Here is a 15462-nt window from a genome sequence, read left to right as displayed (position 1 = left end):
TGAATTTTGTAAGGAAAATTCTGTCTCGCCTCGTCTCGTCTTGTGCGCATCCCTATACCAGAGCAGTCAAAAAAAAATCCAGAATATGGTGGTACTGTAGTTTTGGCATTTGTAATAAAATTACAATGAACCTTGTACAGTACAGTCCTTAGATTGCCTAATTATGAATTTGACCTGTGTGAACTAGTGATAACAGTCAGTGTACAAGAAATGGAGCTGAACGAGGAAGTGTGTGGTGATCAGTTGGAAAAGCTGGCCTCAAAGGTACCCGTTTCGCCATCGTAGAAGACGACCAAAACCAATATGACGGCTGAACTTCGGAAGATACCAAAAGAACACTTTCGTCTATGTTTCTAACAATGGCAGGAACAGTGAAGTAAGTGTCTGTATTCCGAAGATGCCTACTTTGAAGACGATTGTAAATGTGTACGTATATTGTTGGAATAAAGAGCTACAATAAAATTCCGGAAATTTTCTGACTGTCCTCTATAGCAACTTGGAATTGGGCATTTACTGTATTATGGGATAAATTGTAAGGTTACAATAAAATTTATTCAATTTATGAAATGCTGTGCGATGTATATGTCTTCAAACCGTGAGTTTTAGCTACACTAAGATACCAACTAGGAAAAACCGCGGAAGAGAAGAGATCACCCTTGCAGTATTTAATTTTATCACTACAACACTGGTATAAAGTATGTAACGTTGATACGTAGCATAGCATGGAATAGTACGAACAATGCCTATTAAGCATGTTTCGTTACCATTCTCTCTCTCTCTCTGAAAAAAGGCTATAATAACGATGTATTGGAGTTTATGTTTAGAACAACAGAACATAAATCATCTCGGAGAAATTAAATAAATTCACATTATTACAATCAAAGGTTCATTTTACTAAAAGTACGATGAAGGTTTTCAAGATGAAAGTGAAAAATAGTATAGTCAGAAATTGAAAGAACTTGGCTGAGTGGTTTTAATGCATCCACAGTATAGCCTGGATCTGGCACCGTCAGATTATCATCATTTCGGTCTCTGCAGAACTCCTTGGGTGGTGTTAAGTTAGTTACAAAAGAAGTTTGTGAAAACTTGTGTCAGAATTGTTTGACCAGATACCACAGAAGTTCTATATCGAGGGCTAGGGGATTTCCTTGGCTCCCAAATTAGAATGCATAATTATGCACTATATTAATACAACAAATAGAAATTTGATAATTGTACGAGTACGAGATATTTTATTTAAAATTGATTTTAATCCCTTTAAGAAAATACGAGATGAAGAAATACAGAAAACAGCTAGGAACAAATGATAGGAAGAGTACACATCTTTTCAGCGAAATTTTTACACAAATTTCTTGCTACTTCCGCAATGACATCATAAATGAAATAGAATTGAAGAACAGTAATCGTACTAAGTGGACTGTTGTAAAACATATGAATTTAGAAAAAAGTCGAAGTGAGACAGGTGACAAAACAGGTGCCAAACCTCGCGAATTCTGACTGGAGTTAGGGCGCTCTTTCTGTATTTGGGTGACGTCTAGGAGTCAGTGTGCAAATTGAATATTTTTTTTTCCCAGGGGGAAGATGAATTCACCCATAAAAGAATCCATCCATCAGACATACATACACACACATATATCATCAAATAAAAATGCCTTTTTAGTTTAGCTACACTAAATAAAAGTTGTTCCTTGTTTCCGTCTCCATGACCATTCGAAAAATTTCTAATGGGGGAAAAATTATCCTTATCAGTGAAGATTTTCTTCTCTACGGGAGACAAGTTTATATCAGAGTGACAAATCCTGTCATCTCTCAGTCAATTCTCAATGCTAAAATTAAAGTGAGATTGACAACTCAGTAAGAAGCAACGAAAGATGTACTTTTCAAGTCAGTCTTGGAGTAAGTATTCTTGTTTCTCAATTACTAGAGCAGAAATGAATAAATGCCAAGCCATATCCAGATCGAGGAAATGTATGTATGATTTGTTCATTTTTAACTCCATGTATAACTGGCCATCATAATATATCTGGATCAAGACTTGACTGCTAATCTGAAACTACTTTATTTAACACTTTTGTTACCAATTCCGACCTGCAAAGTAAACTCGTTGATAGTGCGCCGACTTTTTCAAAAAAATTCAGATTTCATTGAATTAGTTTCAAATCTTAATATCGTGCGTAGTGTCCCTGGTTTGTTTCCAGCTTCCTCCAAGTGAACTTTATGGTGGACAAATACCATGTGTGTAGTTTGTTGAAGTTATCCCGTTTCCTTCTACTTTCAGCATTCCATTACTATCATCCGTTTCATCATCATCGTCTTCCTTAACCTTGGTGCATAATCGCGGGACGTTAGACTAGAAACAAAGTTCGTGTCTGAGACTGTAATTGGGAAAGGATCCTGAAAAAGAATACAGATGCGTAGAATTGAACAAAGATAAGAAAATATTTATGCACATTCAGCGGACCATTTCCACAAGGAAGAAAGAAAAATCAAAAACTACCTTCAAGTATGATTTTTATTTTGTCCTGTTCCTCTATACATAATAAATTGGCCCTCAATGTGGTAGAGGGTAGGAAAATTGGTATGATTGCTGTCAAATTTGCAAAATTTCCGAAGAAATCTTTTACTTTGAGAAGAAAAGTTACTAGTGTACTGAAGATATGTACGTTGATATGACTAAGAATGCATTATTTTAGGAAGATTATACGAGGCCCATGTCAAAAAGGGACCATATTTTTTTACGCTTGGTTGGCAATGCTAATAAAGTTGAGCATGCGCAGGAGCCTTCCTTAGTATTCTGTGCTTGCAACAAAGATAAAATCGTCCGAGTGGAGTTGTATACGTGCGAGTAGCAGCAAGGTGAAATGACTGCTTATAAAATCACGACAAATGCGAAGTCAGATATGTCATACGACATCTGACAACAAAAGGACAGAATACATCTGACATCTATCGGGAATTATATGCCATTTACGGACTGGTTGTAACGAGTGAAAGGAAGGTCAGACAATGGTGCACAAAGTTTGGATAAGTGTGTTCAAATGTTCATGACGATGAGCGTAGCGGAAAGCCTAGTGTTCACTCTTGTGGAACGTGTCACCGAGGAAGTGCGATCAAATCGCATATTCACAATAACTGAACTTACCAAAGAGTTTCTAGAAGGGCTCCGAAAACGGTTGTCTGGCAAACTGGACTATCACAAACTGTCTGCGAGGTAGTGCGTAAAATGCTTTTTAAAAAATGATGTTCACAAAGAGCAAAGAATGACAGCTGCACCAAATTTTTGGGCCCGATGGGGGGAGGATGGGAATTATCTCTTTTCCTCATATAGAGACGAAGGACTAAACTGGAATAGCGTACGCCACTGGGAAAACAAAGCACCAGTCAATGCAATGGCATCACTATGGTTCTTCTAAAACGAAGAAATTCAAACAAACATCATCAGTTCACAAAATCATGGCAACAGTGTTTCGAGACCAAAAGGACCTGTGGAATTCTTGGAACTAGGACGAACAATTATAATGTGTATTGTCGAACACTAAATAATTTGTAACGTGCCATCTAAACTCTGCGGAGATGAAGGCTACGCTCTTGAATTCTTTTGATTCATGACAATGCCCACCCACACACAGCTGCTCACAATTCAAAAATTTCAATGGGAACTATTTAATTGTCCACGTTATAGCCTTGACCATACCCCTAGGGATTTCTGTTTTTCTTAATTTGAAAAGTGCTTCCATCGAAGCGTTTCGATGACAGTGAAGTGCTCAAGACACCAGTTCTGGTTTGTCTGCATTCTCAGGCGGCAGATTTTTACCCAGCTGGTATACCGAAACTTGTGTCACTCCACTAGAAATGTCTAGGGCAGGGTTTCTCAAGCTGGTGGTCGCGACCCCTATGGGGGTCGACAAGATAAGCGGAAGAGATAAATATAATTAGAATCTAATACCGAAAAGTATTTAAAATGTTATTTTTAATTTTGTTCTGATACGCATAATTTAATTTTTATACACACTGTTAAGAAGAACAAAAAAGTAGACCTATTAAATATTTTCATCAGGTGCAGAGTTGTTTAAAAATCAATTTAAATGAAAGAGGTACGATATGAAACTAATGAGAACTGCTTTTTGAAATCCTAGGAAAATACAAACTCAACAAATCTGCATATTGAAATACAATTAAAATTGAAAGCTAATGAGATACCTGAGCATGGTGTGATTTCACTAGTGCTGCAGTGTACGGTTCAATCTTCGAGACGCACATTATCAAGTAATTTAAAATACTCAATAACTTTTTTTTTTAACAAAGTCCAAGTTTTTTAAAAAGCAAAATTATATATCACTTTATTTCTTATCATATGACCCAAAATTAAGGAAGTTATAAAGTTTTAAAATTTTCTAGCGGCCTCCATTTTGAATCACTGTGACGGATCGAATTAGATATTTGTAATATGAATGAACTGACCAAATTTGGTTTTAATCAACTCGCTTTTAGGAATGTTACTGTATTCACTATATACAAGAAATGGATTCTACTATTATAGAAATAGATGGATATCGTAAGATCTCAGCAATAGGTATATTAAAAATGCCACACAAGCTTATTACAAACCAGAAATTATAAGAGGGTCACTGGCAAGAGGATGTGATAAAATGGGGGTCGTGATAGCAATTAGGTTGATGAAAACCACTGGTCTAGAGGTTCATGGTGACTAAGTCGAAGGATAGCCAAGTATGCTTCGCTGAAGAATAGCCAAGATATATCATTCACAATATTTTTTTCTATCATTTTTTGTTTTTTTTAAATATATTTTTTTTACATGCGCGTTGTAGAATAGTGTGCAACCCTCACTTTTTCCACAATAAATGGCAGTGGAGTTTTTATCGTTTATACCTCTGACATTCTATTATATACAATTTAATTTCTGTTTATTTTTAGTTCCGAGTGACAATGGGAGAGATGAAAGTGTAGTGATCGGGAATATAATCGAATACGAGATTTCAAAGGATTTACACGTTTCATAGCCCCTAAATACCGGAAAAGGGAATTCTTGGTTGCATGTCTGTCCGTTCGTTCTTCTCAATGTATATACATTCACCTATGAGTTATATAGCTCAAGATATCCATATTAAATTTTAAACTTAAGGTATTTTAAGAATATATTTGTGATCTTCTCGGAAATGGTTCTAATGATTTTGTTTATATTAGAGGATTTTCTGAAAAAAATACAAAACGGGTAGTTTACTCTTTCGAGCTAATTTTTTTTATTAACAATTGCCTCAAAAACGACTTAATATATTTCATTTACATTTCATAAATAAATGTTTAATTAATGCCTATATGACACGGCGTAAGTAATTTCTCCTGAAAAATCCACAAGGGGTAGTTTACTCTTAAGGGGATCTTCTTCGGACGAGTTTTCTAGAAACATTTAAATGATATTGTTCACAGTTCATAAGTATATACCTTAATTATTAATAAAATTATAATGTGAAGTAAGAGAATTTTCATTCAAAGATACATAAAGAGCAATTTACTTTTGGGGGTGAGTTTTTCTGAACTATTTTCTCGAATACGTCGCAGTTAATCCTGTTTATATTTCATTTAAAATATTCCACTAATTATCCTACAATGTGACAAGCCATTTTCCTTAAAGAATTCCAAAAGGCGATATTATTCTTTGAACGATTTTCTCAAGAACTTTTCGGATAATTCTGTTCATATATATATCACTAACAGTGTTATGGCACAAACTGTTTCTCCTGAAAAGTCTATAAAGGGTAATTTACTTCTGGTCATGAGTTTTATTCAGACGATTCTCACAAAAACTGCTCAGTCGATTTTGCTCAAAATTTATAAATGACCACAATATAACAACCCTGCAATATGGCACTTATTATTTCAAATGAAAAATCAACAAAGAGTAGTTTAGTCTTGAGGGTAGGTTTTCATCCAAGTTTTCCGAAAACGCCTATTAAAAATTTGTTCCTATTTCATAAATAAATGTTTCAGTGATAACTACAGAATGGTTTCATTTAATTTAAAACTGAAACCAAGAAAGTTTAGTGCTCTACTCTGTATATTTTACGAGTTCATATGCATTTTGATAGTTTCTCGGATATTGATTTTTATATAGTTCTATATAGGATTACTTTACGTAATTTCATCTTCTCAATTTTCGTACAAACAGAAGAGCTCCACATTTACTTCCCAAGATAAAAGAAAAATATAATATAATGATATTTGATCTAGAAAAAATTGTGGGGAAGGAAAAACTTAAAAAGGTTGATGAAAAAACAATAGTCCCATAATTCTACTATACTTTGAACTACATAGAACATACTTCAAGAAAAATAATTTTATTGTAGCAAACGTCTCAAGTATCCAACAGAAGTATTAGTTTTTACATACGTAATTATAATAAGATAATAAACGTTCTTATATATATATATATATATATATATATATATATATATATATATATATATATATATATATATATATAATGTTAGGTAATGACATTTGAAAGAAGACAAGTCTGCAACCTCAAAATTAAAACATCGTCTAATGCATCATTAATAATTTCGTAGTACCCCATAAAATCAAGTAATAGTGAAAGGTTCTCAATACTGATAATTAAGGAGAGGTATTTCATTCTATGAACCAGTGTTTTCCTTTTTATCATGGGGAGGATTTCTAAGAAACTATATGAACTAATGTCTAAAAAATATTGAACCTTTGGAGGTCAAAATTAAGAATCATTTATGATTTGAAAATAACAATATGAAACCACATATTCACAATTTTGTTCGATGACCTTTAAGCATTTTTCAGGTAACACCATTAACCCATCTTATAGAACTTCTGAGGTTTCTGATCAAAAAATATGACATGTGGTTTTGACAGACCTCTTTTGAAACTAACTTACAATTTAGGGAGTTCTACAGAGAGAAAAATAAATAATAGTTTGGCGGTACCATATCTGGGCTAGACAGCGGATACATTAAAACCTCCAACCAAGTTCTCTTAATTTCTGATGGTTATTAAAAATGTATACTGGCTAACGTTTTCAGTGTGGTATACAACATGCTTTCTGTTTACCAGCTTCGGTCGTTTCTTTTGAATTGTTAGGTGCTAATTGCCGACAGCCGACAGTACAGGTTCGAGTCTATCGCTCTGCCTGGCGACAGCAGCTCGTGATGCACGATGACATTCCAATACTACTAAATGCATACTATAACTTTTCTGGGCGTCAGTGTGGGCTCCACAAATTGTAGAGTGCCTCCCCGCTTCGACCACGATCTTTTTTTTTTGGCACATTGTTATAATAAGTTATCAACTGTTCATCAGTCGTGAATAACCGCTGCAGAAATGGCTTATTTCGTTACGCTTCAGTTGAGATTCGTTGATAACACTATTTTTATGTCAGATCATTGACACCCAAACGACGAGCTTCTTTTTGTAGCCAGCTCTTTCCAAAAGGTTTAGCATTGTTTGCCGGTCTTTCTCGACCTTTGTCCAGTTTTGCTATGGTTAATCGTCCACCGAGGAACATCTTCGAATTTCCAGAACAAAAGCGACCGAACAATCTTTTGGCTGTTGTTTTTGATAACTTATCTTGCCCATAAACAGCACAAATTTCATCACAGTCCTGCGCTGCATTTGTTCCTTTATCAAAATACAATTGTAAAATCTAGGGCAGTTTTGCGGAAAGTTCCCTCATCTTCACGGCCCAAAACCTTACGTCTGATTGCATGAAATCTAACATTTTTCTGCACATCGACTAGCTTTAACTGTTACCTGTCGAGTGATGTTAGTACTGATCCGCTGCGAGTCATATACCCGAACTAGGGATGATTCCATACCAGGACTAAGTACTGGGGAAAACCTATATATCGTCTGAAAGCTCTTGCCATGAGAAGCACGAAACCGTTTTCAAATCACGGGCAAACTCGCAAACTGACCCTATATAGGGCCAGTTTGTTGGTGTTTGTTACGCTATGTATAGTATATTTGACAGAAGCAAAAATAAATGTTTCGATGCATCATGCGTAAGTCCCTGAGCCTATCATGTTCCTGTTTGGTTCACTGCTGGAACGTGACTCGGGCAAGGGTTTGATATCACTTTCCACCCAAACGTACCCATTTCGTAAGTATTGCCAACGAATTGTAAATACAACATTGCAGATGGTTTCTGTACTCATGAAACGTGGTATAAATATCATTCGTCACTAGAGAAAATATACTTTGGACATATTCCTCTTCAAGGACCCAGTTTGTCAGTGCTGCCAACCAAATATAAAAAATACGAAATTGTAAAACAGGTTCCGTACGATGAAATGTTTATACGCCAAGCTTGGCAGAAACATCACACAGCACTATAGCAAAAAGACGTTGAATGTGACCATCTCCCAACCATTCTATGTTGTCATTGTTACCAACAAATGTAAACATCACAACGTTGAAAATGGCTTGAATGCCATTGAACGAATATATGACAAATATGACAGGAGCAGCATTGGAAAATGAAAACATAGTGTGAGTGTCCTCGTCTTCCAAGCACCCTAGTGTGACTGTTGCCAACCAATGCGAACATTCAAGATTTTCGAATAAAGTCTGCAGCATTGGCAGATATAATTAGACTGTGACCCGTACGAGGCTTGTAGTATGTTAGTGTAAACCTACAAGCACCCATATTGTCAGTTTATGTCCGCCAATGCTTCTGTTACACTTGTTATATATTCGTTCAATGGCATTCATGCCATTTTCTACATTGTGATGTTTACACTTGTTGGTAACACTGACAACCTAGAATGGTTGGGAGACCATCACACTCAACGTTTTTTGCTATAGTGTTGTGTGATGCTTCTGCCAAGCTTGGTGTATAAACGTCTCATCATACGGAATCTGTTTTACAATATCGTATTTTTATATTTGGCTGGCAACACTGACAAACTGAGTCCTTGAAGAGGAGTATGTCCAAAGTATATTTTATCTAGTGACGAATGATATTTATATCACGTTTCATGGATATACATCCAGTAGTACAAAAACCATCTGCAATGTTGTATTTACAATTCGTTGACAACACTTACGAAACGGGTACGTTTGGATGCAAAGGATATCAGACCCTTGCCCGAGTCACATTCCAGCAATGAGCCAAACAGGAACACGATGGGCTCAGGGACTTACGCGTGATGCATCGAAACATTCATTTTTACTTCTGTCAAATATACCATACATAGCGTCACAAACACCAACAAACTGGCCCTATATAGGGTCAGTTTGCGAGTTTGCCCGTGATTTGAAAACGGTTTCGCACTTCTCATGGTAAGAGCTTTCAGACGATATATAGGTTTTCCCCAGGTACTTGGTCCCGGTATGGAATCATCCCTAGTAAGACTTGGAACACTAACGCCATCTCTTGTGCAAAAGACTCAATACTTTTTGGGCTAACTGATGTTATGATTTTTTACAGTTTGGTACGTGAAGAAAAGGAGTAACCTGGGGAAGACAGGTGGTAAACATTGAATGCTCATTTTCTCAGACTTCAAACAATTTTTGGATATATAGAGTAGATCTTACACGTAGGTCTATATGTAATCTATACATTTACAGTTACAACTATGACATTTGAGAGTATTGTAAGATGAAGGTGATAGGGCCAACAGACATTTCTTCAGTTTCTACTTGATGTCATATAGGCTAGCTGTCGTTTTCAGTAGGCCTGCTTCGTTTATTTCATTAACAGTTAATACAATTCTATGTTTTGTTCTATTGTTTAATGTCATTTCATCAGGTTTACTATTTTTGAATAAATTTCTTATGTACCTACATTTTGTTTACGTTAGCTAATTGAATGACAATATATAAATTATGTTCATTTAACAATAATGAGTAGAGAGCGGATTTTAAGATGCAGCACCTTTTCTAAAACTGTAGTTGTTAAACAATTAAAGTGCAAAATATGTATTTTCGGACATAAAACGAACTAACTGAAATGAAAGCACTTTGTTGCATCTTTTGCGTGAATGTTGCACCTTTTTTGCTAAATTAATAAAATTTCCCTTTTTAACTTCTTTTATCCTTCAGCACCTTTATTGTCCCTTTTTTTCTATTAAAAAAATGGACAGATCAATATGTTTTGTTTTCAATCTGGTTTGCACATAATATTCCATAAATTTAGATACAATCTTGACGAATTTGCTAGAGACAAATTTGAACTGAATTTGCGAAACAATCCGGGCGTAGAAACCTTTGCAACGTCAACTGAGTTTCCTGCTCATGTGCTTACAAGATATGCACCACTGGTTTCGAGCAATGTTTAAGGATCACCTCAACTCTAAACGACAGAAATTAACATTCGAAACCATAGAAATATTGTATATAATCAAGTATAACCAGTTTCAGAAAACCCAATAGTATGGAACGGTTTATCAAGCCAAAATATTGATAAATTAGTGTTTTTTTTTGTTTGTTTTTTTTTAAATACGGAATTGGTTTTAACCACAATTTTATTACAAGAATATTGAATGTTGTACAAGTTTATGAGAATAAATAATACAAGAATATTGAATGTTGTACAAGTTTATGAGAATAAATAAAACAATTTTGCAATGTATTCAAATGTTTAAAGGCAAGTTTTTAACAATATTTGTTGGTGTAATGAATAAAGAATGTTCACGTAACTGTATAGGCCTACTATAGCATTTAATAAAGATAATATCCTATTAGCACCTTTTTTTGCACCTTTTTGAATGCTTTTTCAGCACCTTTTATTCCCTTTTCCTACCACATTTTTGCACCTTAAAATTCGGTCCCTAATAATGAGTAATAAAAATATTCGATGTAGAAAATGTCCAAATGCTCATATATGTAATAAATTCATTATTAATTGTAATAAATATATGAAAAACACATGTCACAAAATCAGTAACAAAAAGGTAATGTTGCGAAGTAGACAAGTCGATTGCGAAATAAGGAAAGATAACTGTGAAATTAGAACCAATTGCAGTCTGAATTTCAAGAACCAACTGGTTCATATCTTAAATAGCTTAAACTAGAAATTCAAATCACTTAACAAAGCAACGTTTATTTTAAAATAATTACTGTGTAACAGTTTTGCCAACTAACAAAACATATTGGCTTCATCAGACAATGTAAAAACAATAGAAAGTTGCATCTAAATATAACAGGATTCCAGAAACTATTCCACAGACAAACGTAATGTATTTGAAAACAAAATAGATCTATACCGTACTAAAGCTTACATTAATTTTATTTATTTATTTATTTATTTATTTTAACTTCCCTCACCAATATGGCATGTGCCATTATCTCTAATCAAATATAGAAATGAAAAAAATAGTTAGAGTAATGGTCTTTTGGCAGTACTTCAGAACAATTTGCTATATCATCAAAACTTTTCTTATTTAAAATTTTCAATCACATGTAAGATGTCTGCTTTCAAAGATAGTGCTCATGATAATCAAACTCCCACTAGCAGTAATCTTCTTATGTATGAGCCAACAGATAACGTAAACACTTATTTGATTTCCACTTCTTGAAATGTTTGAAACCAGAAAATGGACTGTACTGGTATTTCCTTCGACCACTTTCTTCGTCAATTTCATATGCCATTACCTTTAATAATTAGAATACTGGTGCAGGAAGAAAAAAACTATGACAACAAATAATATCTAGCAAAATTCCAGTATTATTTTATATATTACAAGATATTTTCTTATTTCAGATTTTCTGTGATAATTAAAGGTTACTACTTTCAAAGTAGCAGCCATGATAGCTATAATTGTTAGCTAGCAATTTCTCGTACCCAATATATCTACCAGTATCAACTGGCTCTCAATTCCTTATCTATTTTCAAACCAAAAAAAATAACTTGATATATGTGTAGTATTAATGAGTCTTTTACTGTTGTCGATAGTTGTTAAAATTTTGCCTGCAAAGTTTTTCTTTGATATCCAACCTATATGCCAACCTTAATGAAAATGGGTCTACTAAATATATAGTGTTCCTTGTAAGTGAATCTTCGTTGCTGATAATTATAATTTGTTCTAACACGTTATGTCTGTAGGGGAGCCAAGGTTCTCAGTGATACAGCGCTCGCCTCTGCTGCGTGGGGTTCCTGGTTAGATCTCATTTCGCACCAATGGGCTTTGTGGTGAACAAACACCGTATCCTTGGGTTTTCTCGGGAAAAGATTTCCCGTTTCCTCCCACTTTCTTCATTGCACCATTATCATTCATCTTATCATTAGCGTCTCCCTTAGTCTGAGAGCATAATGGTGGGGCGTTAAAATAAAATAAAAGTTTTGTATGTATATGTAATGACAGCTTATCTCTTTCTATACCTTGGGAAATTCACAGATGATTCTTGTTAATTTTAAGCAGAAATAATTAATTAATAGCAATTTGATCCAAAGGAAAAATGTGCAAACTGGTATATTTGTAAGTCCACGTAAGTTCGTGTAAAGCATTCAATCAAGTATTTAAGCCAAATGTGTCGAAGTAAAAATGATGTCATTTATTTTTTTAAATAACAATAAAACAAAACTTGAAGAATTATGTTGTAGAACTTTGGAACGTAGTAGGATAGTAGGATATATTGCACTATAACCACGTGACCCTAATAGTACTGCAAAAACAAGATGGATGCATTTTGAAACTTCAGGCTTCGAAAAGATTTCTCCCAAATGTTTAGGAACATGTGCATATAATTAGGATACTAATTTCTTTTGTATAAATGATACCCACCCTGCATTTGTCAACTTGGCAACTCGTAAGAATTTTCTGTTTTAACAACGTCTAACTCCTACAGCCTATTTCGCCCATCCTCTTCTTCCTTCCACTGTATCTTCTAGCATGTCCTTTACGATACGGTTTAATTCATTTCATTGTCAATTGTGTTTGTTATCGTAAATATGAGCACTTCATTCACTCACAGCCTCACTTTACTAAAGAACGTATTAAATTGCTGTTCACCCTCTTGAAATGCTAACCTAATCCTTGTTTTCTATCTTGCTGGCAAAAACAATACTGATGCGTTCTGTCATATATACAACGTCCCTGTTGTTCTCGGCATACACTAGAACCTTGACATATTTTCACAGATAAAATTTCAGCAGGTTCTAGATGTGAGGATCGACCAAATCGGAAACTTCAAAAAAATTCAAATTTAGTTACTTCGAAACCGTCGTGAGGAGTGGTGATTTCATGCTGGTAGTACATCAGAAATGACACATCCTACGACAAGGAAGTGATTGAATTCGTGAGAACGTTTCCTGTCAAAGTGAGCCATAATACAACTCATGGCTACCATTAAAAAAACAATTGATTTCAAAGTGCCAAATTTAAAGACGGTGGCTATTATTGCCATATACTGCATAAATGTTTCTGCAACATTACTACAAAACTACAGTGCTAGTTTTGTTTATTGAGTTTTATTTGGGTCTCCTCCTTGGGCTACTCTGTATAACTAATTAATCATATTAGAGACGAATGTTCTTATAAGATTTGACTTTTAATACATACTAATAAGGAAGACTATATGTAAAATAGAAAAAAATGTTTCCCTTCGCAGTTTCCTTCTTTTGAAAAGCTAGCATTGATAATATTCATATACAGTACATAAACACACTGGACGAAAAAATAAACCTTTAGTATGACTAACAAATTCTAAGTACATACCACATGTATAGTGGAAGCTTTGCATGCATTTTTAATTTATGGGTTTCACATCCAGCAATTCTACTAATGAGAAATTAATAATTATGAATATATTAACAACTATTGAGAATAATAGTGAAACACATTTGCCTTGAGCGGGATTCGAATCCCCAAAGACAACTCATGCTATCACCAGCGAGATATGTTATACCATTTTACCACAAAAGCTAATAATGTTAGATCACTGAGTCTAATTTTATTCTGTTTGTAATATCTGAAAATCAATCTTAAGATATACTAACTGCGTATTGCAATTGAATGTTATTAAAGTAGATTATTTACAATATTTATTTTATTTAAATGTGACAGAAGATATTTTTATTACATCACAATGGAAGGAACTATAATAAGCAAATAATGAAATATTTTTCTCCAACAAAAAATAAATAAATAAATAAAAATGAAAAGACAAAGAAAATTATTTAGATGGAAAGAAATCTTTGAATACTTAAGTTTTAAAATGTATTCTTATTAAACATAAACCACATATTTCCTTTTGAAATAAAAATAAAATAGTACTGAATATATTACAACTCCTAATCAAATTAATAATACATTAATTTTAGACCTAAATCTGAGTTTTGTATGAAATTTATCTACGTAGAGATAAGCCTTAAATACACAAAACGCATTGCTTTTATCCAATTAATATCTTAAACGTTTTATTTAGTTTGTAAAAAACTTTGTTTAGTACCTATCTATGTTATTATTCAATTAAAACATCAATTTGAAAAATGGTTTGATGTTTTTTTCTTTCATTCTTTGAAAGCGCAATTAAATTATCTTTAATCAAATTTTTACGATTGTTGTGGTCGTTTATCTGCCATGCAACACGGTGGCATGCTCTTCCCCTTATCACCTGCCAGGCATACTACTGTAATGAAAAGAAAGTCAATAAAGAAACAGGTAGGGATAAAAAAAAAACTCACCCAATGTATTGAAGCAAAGAGACGTCCACACGTCTACACAATAGCGCCGAGCCACGGCGACTAGTTCAACCACTTGCCGCCAAGAGTCACCACTGCGCAAAGGAACCCGGAAAAGATGATGCACCCTTACTATCTATTATTCTTACAAGGGTGGATGTTACTTCCGGAAATCTTACAAAGACACACAGCAACAATACACACTTTGCAGAAAGGAACAAACTTACTTCCGTCCACAATCTTCTGCTGTCAGCGTTATGTAGCTAGTCTGCAAAACTTGATTTTGGTTAGCATCATACGCGATTATTTCATACGACAGATGGCCCAAAGAGGGTCCAAACAATAGGAACAATGACGTCACAAATAGGGATTGCACTGACACAAAAGATGGAAAGAATCGGAGGCCAGCTGTGAGGAGGGGATCAGCGTGTGTCAACTTTGTATTTGTTATCGTTTAAAATACCACATCGTCCCGACTTCTTAATGTGTTAAATTTGCAGGTTCAATTTAATTATAGGGAACACAGATTTATCAAATCAAATAAGTCCTCAATACATGTATGGTTTCGATAATGCATTTACACACAATCCTCAGAATGTAAATTTTCGGTTGTGCACTATTTATTTCCTTTCGCTCTTTTCTTTCTTTCAGTGGAAAATTTCATGCATGTTTCGTGGAAATTGAGAGATTTTTTAGGAAAATTGTTGCCAGAGATTTTGTCCCTTTTTTAAGAGGTAGCGATTTCACTTCCTAATCTCTGGTTTCAAACCTAACCAATAAACATCACTAGAAAG

General features: G+C 34.3%; 1 protein-coding gene across 1 annotated transcript in view; it reads right to left on the bottom strand.

The window, feature by feature from the left end:
* Positions 1-14973, bottom strand: part of Oli (basic helix-loop-helix family member olig) — a 32314-nt gene extending 17341 nt beyond the window's left edge. Inside the window, exon 1 of the mRNA XM_081743794.1 lies at positions 14672-14973. The gene's annotated coding sequence lies outside the window, so the exon portion shown is untranslated. The remainder of the gene's footprint in view (positions 1-14671) is intronic.
* Positions 14974-15462: the final 489 nt, after the last annotated feature.

This window comes from Thermobia domestica, chromosome 2, assembly GCF_964235325.1.
Source record: "Thermobia domestica chromosome 2, izTheDome1.hap1.1, whole genome shotgun sequence".
NCBI classification, from domain to species: Eukaryota; Metazoa; Arthropoda; class Insecta; order Zygentoma; family Lepismatidae; genus Thermobia; species Thermobia domestica.
The sequence above is the reverse complement of the archived record's forward strand: the minus strand, read 5'-3'. Positions and strand labels throughout refer to the sequence as shown.